Source organism: Tursiops truncatus, chromosome 5 (assembly GCF_011762595.2).
Source record: "Tursiops truncatus isolate mTurTru1 chromosome 5, mTurTru1.mat.Y, whole genome shotgun sequence".
NCBI lineage: Eukaryota > Metazoa > Chordata > Mammalia > Artiodactyla > Delphinidae > Tursiops > Tursiops truncatus.
In genome coordinates this window covers 8,929,854-8,942,298 of record NC_047038.1, presented here as the reverse complement: position 1 = coordinate 8,942,298, position 12,445 = coordinate 8,929,854, and positions in this window count along the sequence as shown.

Sequence of the window (12,445 nt, the reverse complement as noted above, 5' to 3'; positions counted from 1 at the left end):
GTAAATGTTGAAAACCTACTACTGCACCTCTGCTTAATACTATTCTGGAGATCTTAGGCAATGAAATAAGGCAAGAAAATGTATTTGCGTAAATTGCAAAGGGTAAAAAAATCTCATTATTTACAAATGACGTAGTTATGTACTTAAAATATTTTAAAATTACAGATCAAACGTTAGAATTAATAAGTGAATTATGAAAATTGTTAGATATAAAGTCAGTACATAAACTGTGCATTTTCATACATAAGCAGAAGAATAGAAAATGTATTTTTCAAATGATCCAATATAAAGGGCATCACAGGGACTGCCCTGGTAGTCCAGTGGTTTAGACTCCATACTCCCAATGCAGGGGGCCTGGGTTTGATCCCTGTTAAGGGAACTGGATCCTGCATTCTGCAACTAAGAGCCCACATTCCGCAACTAAAGATCCCACAAGCTGCAGCTAAAGATCCCATGTGCCGCAACTAAAAAAGCTTCCGCATGCTGCCATGAAGATCCCACACGCAGAAGTGAAGATTCCGCATGCCGCAACTAAGACCTGGCACAGCCAAATAAAATAAATGAAATAAAGAGCATTAAAGACATTAAGCACATAAGAATACATTTAATAAAACATGTATCAAGGATCTGTTAGAGACAAATATGAAACAATTTTGAGAAAAATTATAGAAAATCTAAATAAATGATGGATAAACCAAGTTATGATATTAGAAGACTCACTACTCAGTCATAAAAAAGAACAAGATAATGCCATTTGCAGCAACATGGATGGACCTAGAGATTGTCATACTGAGTGAATTAAGTCAGACACAGAAAGACAAATATCATATGATATCAATTATATGTGGAACCTAAAAAAAAGGGTACAAAAGAACTTACTTACAAAACAGAAGTAGAGTCACAGATGTAGAAAAACTTATGGTTACCAGGGAATAAGCGGGGAGAGGGATAAATTGGAGATAGGGATTGACATACACACACTACTGTATATAAAATAGATAACTAATAAGAATCTACTGTAGAGCACAGGGAACTCTACTCAATACTGTGTCATGGCCTGTATAGGAAAAGAATCTTAAAAGTATATATTTATGTGTATAACTATTTCACTTTGCTGTACGCCTGAAACTAACACAACATTGTACATCAACTATCCTCCAATAAATTTTTTTTAAAAAGAATAGAAAAAGACTCACTAATGTAAAGATGTCACTTCTTCCAATATTATATATGTGTAAATGTAATGCAATCCTACTGCACATTCTTACTGGGATTTTTCTGAAGATTGGCAAGTTAATTCCATATTTGCAAGGAAAACAAAGGGCCAAAACTAGGTAAAGCTAGCCAAGATAATACTGAAGGAGTAGAACAAACAGGAAGTGTGACTCTAATGTATAAAGTTTTCCAAGCCAACAACTGGCTACAAAAATTATTGTTTTAAAAATTTTAGTTGGATTCATGAATAATGCCATTTTAAAAAATTTATTTGATTACTATAAATATTTGATTTATTTTCATTTGTATGTTGGAATATTTTTGGATGAAAGCTTATTGAACATTTAAATCAAATTGATATAGTCAATAAAGATATTGTTTTGGACCCAACAACTCTGAAGTCCAGAGTTACAAAAGGCTTCAGACTTGACAGACCCATGGTTGAACTATATAATCAGAGACACAGGTCAGTTCTTCCATCTCTATGTTGTGCCATCAGTGGTGTTGCCTTTATTCTAGCTATCAGTGATGATCTTTCAAAATATTCCAGTTATGTTATTTGTCTTTTTTTTTTTTTTTTTTTTTTTTTGCGGTACACGCGCCCCTCACTGCTGTGGCCTCTCCTGCCGCGGAGCACAGGCTCCGGACGCGCAGGCTTAATGGCCATGGCCCACGGGCCCAGCCGCTCCGCGGCATGTGGGATCCTCCCGGACCGGGGCACGAACCCGTGTCCCCTGCATCGGCAGGTGGACTCTCAACCACTGTGCCACCAGGAAAGCCCTGTCTTTTCTTAATAGCATGTTTTTTTTCTTAGAAACCTGAAATGCTTAAACTGCTTAAAGTATTCCATTTCATTAATATTATAAAATTCATATTTCCATTTTCTAACTGATGAACAATTAGTTTTTAAACATAGTTTTATGTAACAAAGTTGAAATAAATATCCTATACATAAGCAATAATTTTTCTAAGGAATATATCTCCTTGGGTATACACAAATGTTTATATATACATATATATATATATATATATATATATATAAAGTGTATTTATAAAATATAGATGTTGACATACGGAGTGTGTGTATATGTGTATATGTGTTTGTGTGTATACATATATATATATATATATATATAAACTTTGCTATATATGTCCAAATTGCTCACTAAAATGATTATATATTTTATATCCTTGCCAGAAAACATTCCCATATCTTTGCCAGCACAAAGTCTATTATCAGATGTTTTAAATTGTTACCTTTCTAGTGGGTTGGAAATGCCAAATATTGGTTGTTTTGTGTTACATTTCTCTGATTTCAACAGAGCTTAATTTGATTTTGTAAAACCGTATTGACAATTCAGATTTACTTTTCTGTGAATTTTCTGTTCATTTTTATTTTCAATTATATCAGTCAGGTTTCTAACAGAAAACAGATGGTATACTCATATGAGATAACTAAGTTTAAGAAAGGACCATTTTACAAAGAAGAGGGTGGTGTTGAACCAAATCAGCATGAAGTGTTGAAGCACCCTGGGGCTGTCAACATCAAGGAGCTGTTAATACTGGCAGATCTGATGGAGTAAATGATTTCTAGAACATGGAAAGAGTTGTAAGAGATACCTATCTTACAAATGATTTGCCTTTTATAGAGGAATGCAGTTAAAACAAATTGTCCAAGCAGGCAGTGTAGACAGGAAAATAAATACCTTGTCCTCCTCTCCTCATTACCTTTCATTCTCCTGCTAATGGATCCCATTGACCAAACCCAAATATGAAGCTAGAGAGCAAAAGAGCACCTTGATGCCATCCGTAAAGTTCATTGTCCTGACATAGGCAAATGGCAGAGAAAGATAAAAAATGGATGGAAGGAAGCAAATGATGAATATCCTGCAACCTCTTGTGTTTGTTTTGGTTTTTCTATTTTTTAATTTAAAAAATTAAATTGAGCATCTTAACTGTTTGTGTGATATGTTTCAAATGTCTTATTCTGCATTTGTATGTTCTTCTCGATACAGTTAAAAATTAACTACAAAAATTTAAACTTTATAAATAGAGGACATTTCGCATTAACTGCTGCATTCTTAGCATCCTGAAGAATTTCTGGAACATAGCACTTGCTTAATATTTGTTGAATGAATGAATAAATGAATATTTCCCTTTACATTTTCTGCTGTTTATGTATTATTTCCTAAATCTTTCCCTATGGTGAGATCACTGAGATATTCTTCTGTATTTTAATCTAGTAATTTAAGTTTTTATTTTTCTTATTTATATGTTAATCCACTTGGAATCTTTTACTGTATGATGTGAGGTAGAGATCCAATTGTGTATATATGTACTTATATGTGCTATATATGTGTGTGTGTATATATGTATTTGTATGTGACAGATATGCACTATCCACACACAATGATTTGTGATGCCTCTTAACCTCACATATCATATGCGAAATATGGCAAATACTTAAATGTACTTATGTGTCTATATGACCTTTTCTCTGTCTCACTGATTTATAATTTATACCTATGTCAAAATTATATTCTTAGTTCTATAATAATCTTCCATCCTTGCTTGGTTAGATATGTTCTACTCCTGTCTTCTTACAATTGCCTTCATCTTCCATGTGAACTTTGGAATCACTTTTTCAAGTTCTGTAATAATATCTCATTGATGTGTTGATGAGATTGGCACTGGATTTATATCAATAGATTGTCAACAAGAAAAAGGGTGTCCTTAATATTTTCAGTCTCTCTAATTATAGACATTCTTTTTGTTCTTTATCAATACTCTACGATTTTTTTGTATAAAGGTCTTGCACAACTTGGGTTGCATTTATTCTTTAATACCTATAAAATCTTTTAGCAGATATCATACTTAATATTGAAATTCACAGGCATCCCAAGTAACATCAGGAACAATAAAAATATGTGCATTGTTATTCTTATTGGATGTCCTAGTCATTAAAATAAGGCACGAGTTGGATATTAAATTCCATATGGATTTGAAAAGATAATCAAAATTTGTTGTTGCTTCTAGGTAATGTAGTTATTTATATAGAAACTTCAACATAATTTATGAATACCAGAAATAAAAAAACAATTTAATAAGATTACTGATATAAAATATATAGTGCAAATTTATAGTGCTCCTATACAGCAGTGATAACCAAGTAGAAAATATAAGATACAAGAAACCATGCACAATAGTCTGTTTTCTATTTTAAAATATGATATAATCCATTTAAGGGTGTATATAACTTTATTGATTTTCTCTTGTGTTGAGGAATTTTGTTTTTGCATATTCAGGTATTTCTTAAACTCTGGAAATATCTAATACCCACTTTTATTTTAATATTTTATGTTTTTACTCAGAATCCCTCAGAATGCTAATGCACTAACTCCTATAATTATGCCTGTTATCCTTTCTCTCATTATTTTATGTTGTCATTTCTTTTTTTTTTAACATCTTTATCAGAGTATAATTGCTTTATACTGGTGTGTTAGTTTCTGCTTTATAACAAAGTGAATCAGTTATACATATACATATGTTGCCATATCTCTTCCCTCTTGCCTCTCCCTCCCTCCCACCCTCCCTATCCCATCCCTCTAGGTGGTCACAAAGCACCGAGCTGATCTCCCTGTGCTATGCAGATGCTTCCCACTAGCTATCTGTTTTACTTTAGGGAGTGTATATATGTCCACGCCACTCTCTCACTTTTGCCACAGCTTGCCCTTCCCCCTCCCCATATCCTCAAGTCCATCCTCTAGTAGGTCTGTGTCTTTCTTCCTGTCTTACCCCTAGGTTCTTCATGACATTTTTTTTTCTAAAATTCCATATATATGTGTTAGCATATGGTATTTGTCTTTCTCTTTCTGAATTCACTCTGTATGACAGACTCTAGGTCCATCTACCTCATTACAAATAGCTCAATTTCGTTTCTTTTTATGGTTGAGTAATATTCCATTGTGTATATGTGCCACATCTTCTTTATCCATTCATCCAATGATGGACACTTAGGTTGTTTCCATCTCCTGGCTATTGTAAATAGAGCTGCAGTGAACATTTTGGTACATGACTCTTTTTGAATTATGGTTTTCTCAGGGTGTTTGCCCAGTAGTGAGATTGCTGGGTCATATGGTAGTTCTATTTGTAGTTTTTTAAGGAACCTCCATACTGTTCTCCATAGTGGCTGTACCAATTCACACTCCCACCAGCAGTGCAAGAGTGTTCCCTTTTCTCCACACCCTCTCCAGCATTTATTGTTTCTAGATTTTTTGATGATGGCCATTAAGACTGGTGTGAGATGATATCTCATTGTAGTTTTGATTTGCATTTCCCTAATGATAAATGATGTTGAGCATTCTTTCATTTGTTTGTTGGCCATCTGTATATCTTCTTTGTAGAAATGTCTATTTATGTCTCCTGCCCATTTTTGGATTGGGTTGTTTGTTTTTTTTGTTAATGAGCTGCATGAGCTTCTCAGTTTTGGAGATAAATCCTTTGTCAGTTGTTTCTCACATTCTGAGGGTTGTCTTTTGGTCTTGTTTATGGTTTCCGTTGTGCAGAAGCTTTGCAGTTTCATTAGGTCCGATTTGTTTATTTTTGTTTTTATTTCCATTTCTCTAGGAGGTGGGTCAAAAAGGACCTTGCTGTGATTTATGTCACAGAGTGTTCTGCCTATGTTTTCCTCTAAGAGTTTAATAGTTTCTGGCCTTACATTTAGGTCTTTAATCCATTTCGAGCTTATTATTGTGTATGGTGTTAGGGAGTGATCTAATCTCATACTTTTACATATACCTGTCCAGTTTTCCCAGCAACACTTATTGAAGTTACTGTCCTTTCTCCACTATACATTCCTGCCTCCTTTATCAAAGATAAGGTGACCATATGTGTGTGGGTTTATCTCTGAGCTTTCTATCCTGTTCCATTGATCTATATATCTGTTTTTGTGCCAGTACTATACTGTCTTGATTACTGTAGCTTTGTAGTATAGTCTGAATTCAGGGAGCCTGATTCCTCCAGCTCCGTTTTTCGTTCTCAAGATTGCTTTGGCTATTCGGGGTCTTTTGTGTTTCCATACAAATTTTGAAATTTTTTGTTCTAGTTCTGTGAAAAAGCCAGTGGTCATTTGATAGGGATTGCATTGAATCTGTAGATTGCTTTGGGTAGTAGAATCATTTTCAAAATGTTGATTCTTCCAGTCCAAGAACATGGTATATCTCTCCATCTATTTGTATCATCTTTAATTTCTTTCATCACTTTCTTATAATTTTCTGCATAAAGGTCATTTGTCTCCTAAGGAAGGTTTATTCCTAGATATTTTATTCTTTTTGTTGCAATGGTAAATGGGAGTATTTTCTTGATTTCACTTTCAGATTTTTCATCATTAGTGTATAGGAATGCCAGAGATTTCTGTGCATTAATTTTGTATCCTGCTACTTTACCAAATTCGTTGATTAGCTCTAGTAGTTTTCTGGTACCATCTTTGTGATTCTCTATGTATAGTCATCTGCAAACAGTTACAGCTTTACTTCTTCTTTTCCGATTTGGATTCCTTTTATTTCCTTTTCTTCTGTGATTGCTGTGGCTAAAACTTCAAAAACTATGTTGAATAAGAGTGGTGAGAGTGGGCAACCTTGTCTTATTCCTGATCTTAGTGGAAATGCTTTCAGTTTTTCACCATTGAGGACAATGTTGGCTGTGGGTTTGTCATATATGGCCTTTATTATGTTAAGGAAAGTTCCGTCTATGCCTGCTTTCTGCAGGGTTTTTATCATAAATGCATGTTGAATTTTGTTGAAAGCCTTCTCTGCATCTATTGAGATGATAATATGGTTTTTTTCCTTCAATTTGTTAATATGGTGTATCACGTTGATTGATTGGCATATACTGAAGAATCCTTGTATTCCTGGAATAAACCCCACTTTATCATGGTGTATAATCCTTTTAATGTGCTGTTGGATTCTGTTCACTAGTATTTTGTCGAGGAATTTTGCATCTGTGTTCATCAGTGATATTGGCCTGTAGTTTTCATTCTTTGTGACATCCTTGTCTGGTTTTGGTATCAGGATGATGATGTCCTCATAGAATGAGTATGGGAGTGTTCCTCCCTCTGCTATATTTTGGAAGAGTTTGAGAAGGATAGGTGTTAGCTCTTCTCTAAATGTTTGATAGAATTCGCCTGTGAAGCCATCTGGTCCTGGGGTTTTATTTGTTGGAAGATTTTTAATCACAGTTTCAATTTCAGTGCTTGTGATTGGTCTATTCATATTTTCTATTTCTTCCTGATTCAATCTTGGAATGTTGTGCATTTCTAAGAATTTGTCCATTTCTTCCAGGTTGTCCGTTTTATTGGCATAGAGTTGCTTGTAGTAGTCTCTCATGATCTTTTTTATTTCTGCAGTGTCAATTGTTACTTCTCCTTTTTCATTTCTAATTGTATTGATTTGAGTCTTCTCCCTTTTTTTCTTGATGAGTCTGGCTAATGGTTTATCAATTTTGTTTATCTTCTCAAAGAACCAGCTTTTAGTTTTATTGATCTTTGCTATCGTTTCCTTCATTTCTTTTTCATTTATTTCTGATCTGATCTTTATGATTTCTTTCCTTCTGCTAACTTTGGGAGTTTTTTTGTTCTTCTTTCTCTAATTACTTTAGGTGCAAGGTTAAGTTGTTTATTCGAGATGTTTTCTGTTTCTTAAGGTAGGTTTGTATTGCTATAAACTTCCCTCTTAGAACTGCTTTTGCTGCATCCCATAGGTTTTGGGTCTTCGTGTCTCCATTGTCATTTGTTTGTAGGTATTTTTTTATTTCCTCTTTGATTTCATCAGTGATCACTTTGTTATTAAGTAGTGTATTGTTTAGCCTCCATGTGTTTGTATTTTTTACAGATCTTTTCCTGTAATTGATATCTAATCTCATAGAGTTGTGCTTGGAAAAGATACTTGATACTATTTCAATTTTCGTACATTTACCAAGGCTTCATTTGTGATCCAAGATATGATCTATCTTGGAGAATGTTCCATGAGCACTTGAGAAAAATGTGTACTCTGTTGTTTTTGGATTGAATGTCATTTAAATATCAATTAAGTCCATCTTGCTTAATGTATCATTTAAAGCTTGTGTTTCCTTATTTATTTTCATTTTGGATGATCTGTCCATTGGTGAAAGTGGGGTTTAAAGTCCCCTACTATGAATGTGTTACTGTCGATTTCCCCTTTTATGTCTGTTAGTATTTGCCTTATATATTGAGGTGCTCCTATGTTAGGTGCATAAATATTTACAATTGTTATATCTTCTTCTTGGCTCGATCCCTTGATCATTATGTAGTGTCCTCCTTTGTCTCTTCTAATAGTCTTTATTTTAAAGTCTGTTTTGTCTGATATGAAAATTGCTACTCCAGCTTTCATTTGGTTTCGATTTGCATGGAATATCTTTTTTCATCCCCTCACTTTGAGTCCATATGTGTTTCTAGGTCTGAAGTGGGTCTCTTGTAGACAGCATATATATGGGTCTTTTATTTGTATCCATTCAGCCAGTCTGTGTCTTTTGGTAGGAGCATTTAATCCATTTACATTTAGGGTAATTATCGATACGTATGTTCTATTCCCATTTTCTTAATTGTTTTGGGTTTGTTATTATAGGTCTTTTCCTTATCTTGTGTTTCCTGCCTAGAGAAGATCCTTTAGCATTTTGTTGTAAAGCTGGTTTGGTGGTGATGAACTCTCTCAGCTTTTGCTTGTCTCTAAAGGTTTTAATTTCTCCATCAAATCTGAATGAGATTCTTGCTGGGTAGAGTAATCTTGGTTGTAGGTTTTTCTCCTTCATCTCTTTAAATATGTCCTGCCAGTCCCTTCTGGCTTGCAGAGTTTCTGCTGAAAGATCAGCTGTTAACCTTATGGGGATTCCCTTGTGTGTTATTTGTTGTTTTTCCCTTGATGCTTTTAATATGTTTTCTTTGTACTTAAAATTGACAGTTTGATTAATATGTGTCTTGGCGTGTTTCTCCTTGGATTTATCCTGTATGGGACTCTCTGTGCTTCCTGGACTTGATTAACTATTTCCTTTCCCATATTAGGGAAGTTTTCAAGTATAATCTCTTCAAATATTTTCTCAGTACTTTCTTTTTCTCTTCTTTTTCTGGAACCCCTATAATTTGAATGTTGGTGCATTTAATGTTGTCCCAGAGGTCTCTGAGACTGTCCTCAGTTCTTTTCATTCTTTTTTCTTTAGTCTGCTCTGCAGCAGTTATTTCCACTATTCTATCTTCCAGGTTACTTATCCATTCTTCTGCCTCAGTTATTCTGCTATTGATCCCTTCTAGAGTATTTTTAATTTCATTTATTGTGTTGTTCATCGTTGCTTGTTTCATTTTTAGTTCTAAGTCCTTGTTAAATGTTTCTTGCATTTTGTCTATTCTATTTCCAAGATTTTGGATCATCTTTACTATCATTATTCTGAATTCTTTTTCAGGTAGAGTGCCTGTTTCCTCTTCATTTTCTTGGTCTGGTGGGTTTTTATCTTTCTCCTTCATCTGCTGTGCTATTTTCTGTCTTCTCATTTTGCTTGTCTTACTGTGTTTGGGGTCTCCTTTTTGCAGGCTGCAGATTCGTAGTTCCTGTTGTTTTTGGTGTCTGTCCTCAGTGGCTAAAGTTGGTTCAGTAGGTTGTGTAGGCTTCCTGGTGGAGGGGACTAGTGCCTGTGTTCTGGTGAATGAGGCTGGATCTTGTCTTTCTGGTGGGCAGGTCCACGTCTGGTGGTGTGTTTTGGGGTGTCTGTGGACTTACTATGATTTTAGGCAGCCTTTCTGCTAATGGGTGAGGTTGTGTTCCTGTCTTGCTAGTTGTTTGGCATAGGGTGTCCAGCACTGTAGCTTGCTGGTCGTTGAGTGATGCTGGGTGTTGGTGTTGAGATGGAGATCTCTGGGAGATTTTCGCCATTTGATATTACGTGGAGCTGGGAGGTCTTTTGTGCACCAGTGTCCGGAAGTTGGCTCTCCTACCTCAGAGTCACAGCACTGACTCCTGGCTGCAGCACCAAGAGCTTTTCATCCACACAGCTCAGAATAAAAGGGAGAAAAAGTAGAAAGAAAGAAAGATGACAAAATAAAATAAAATAAAGTAAGGTAATATAAAATAGTTATTAAAATAAAAAAAATTATTAAGAAAAAGTTTTTTTAAAAAGTAAAAAACACAAAAAAAGCAGACGGATAGAGCCATAGGACAAATGGTGAAAGGAAGGCTATAGAGAGAAAATCTCACACAGAAGCATACACACTAACAAAAAGAGGAAAAGGGGAAAAAATTATAAATCTTGCTCTCTAAGTCCACCTCCTCAATTTGGGATGATTCGTTGTCTATTCAGATATTCCACAGATGCAGGGTACATCAAGTTTATTGTGGAGCTTTAATCCGCTGCTCCTGGGGCTGCTGGGAGAGATTTCCCTTTCTCTTGTTTGTTCGCACAGCTCTCGGTGTTCAGCTTTGGATTTGGCCCCGCCTCTGCATGTAGGTCGCCAGAGGGCGTTTGTTCTCCGCTCAGGCAGGACGGGGTTAAAGGAGCTGCTGCTTCGGGGGGCTCTGGCTCACTCAGGCGGTGGGGAGGGAGGGGCACAGATGCGGGGCGAACCTGCGGCGGCAGAGGCCGGCCGGACGTTGCACCAGCCTGACGCGCAACGTGCGTTCTCCCGGGGAAGTTGTCCCTGGATCCCGGGACCCTGGCAGTGGCAGGCTGCACAGGCTCCCTGGAAGGGAGGTGTGGATAGTGACCTGTGCTCATACACAAGCTTCTTGGTGGCGGCAGGAGTAGCCTTAGCGTCTCATGCCCGTCTCTGGGTTCCGCGCTGTTAGCCGCAGCTCGAGCCCGTCTCTGGGGCTCCTTTAAGCAGTGCTCTTAAACCCCTCTCCTCGCACCGGGAAACAAAGAGGGAAGAAAAAGTCTCTTGCCTCTTCGGCCGGTGCAGACTGTTCCCCAGACTCCCTCCCGGCTAGCCATGGTGCACCAACCCCTTCAGGCTGTGTTCATGCCGCCAACCCCAGTCCTCTCCTGGCGCTCTGACTGAAGCTGGAGCCTCAGCTCCCAGCCCCCGTCCGCCCCGGCTTGTGAGCAGACAAGCCTTTCGGTCTGGTGAGTGCTGGTCGGCACCGATCCTCTGTGCAGGAATCTCTCTGCTCTGCCCTCCTCACCCCTGTGGCTGCACTCTACTCCGTGGCCCTGAAGCTTCCCCCTCCGCCACCTGCAGTCTCCGCCCATGAAGGGGCTTCTAGTGTGTGGAAACCTTTCCTTCTTCACGGCTCCCTCCCACTGGTGCAGGTCTCTTCCCTATTCTTTTGTCTCTGTTTATTCTTTTTTCTTTTGCCCTACCCAGGGACATGGGGAGTTTCTTGCCTTTTGGGAGGTCTGAGGTCTTCTACCAGCCTTCAGTGGGTGTTCTGTAGGAATTGTTCCACGTGTAGATGTATTTCTGATGTATCTGTGGGGAGGAAGGTGATCTCCACATCTTACTCTTCCGCCATCTTCCCCCTCCTGTCTATGTTGTCATTTCTATCTGCATTTTTACTGGTAGTTTTTAGTTTTCCATCATTATGTTAACTCCAGTTTCTACTGTTAAAATTCTGTTCTTGTACCTACAATGTTGTTTTTAATTCTGGTATTAATCTTTTCGGAGGGGAGGGGCTTTGCAATCATTTTTATCCCAATTCTTGTTCCACTACATAAATAGAATTTGTCACTTTTAATGAGTCAAGTAGCATAGTAGAACTAATTCCATTCAATATCATTCTCTTGTTTGCTTTTGATTTGTATGTTTAATCTCAGTTTTCCTATTTATATCTTCTATTTTTTTTCACAGAGTAATGCCACACAATTATAAATCATATTCAGTTTCCTACATAAGTAAGTTTATGTAGTAAATAAACCTATTTCATAGACCAGGAATTGAACCCAGAGCCCTGACATTGAGAGCGCCGAGTCCTAACCACTGGACCATCAGGGAGTTCCCTCACCAGCCTATTTTTCCTTTCAGTCTTCAGGGAAGTCTTTTTAGCCTCTTAGTTTTCTGCGTTCCCAGTACTATCTATGTACAGTTGATTTGTTTTTTCTTTAACTTATCACAGAACAAGGAGTTTTCAACCTTGAGAGACTGTGTATCATTGTATAGGATGTCTGTGTAGCCATGGATCCATTTGGTACTCACATTTGTGCTGGTACAATAATCTTTTCAGATGTTCACATA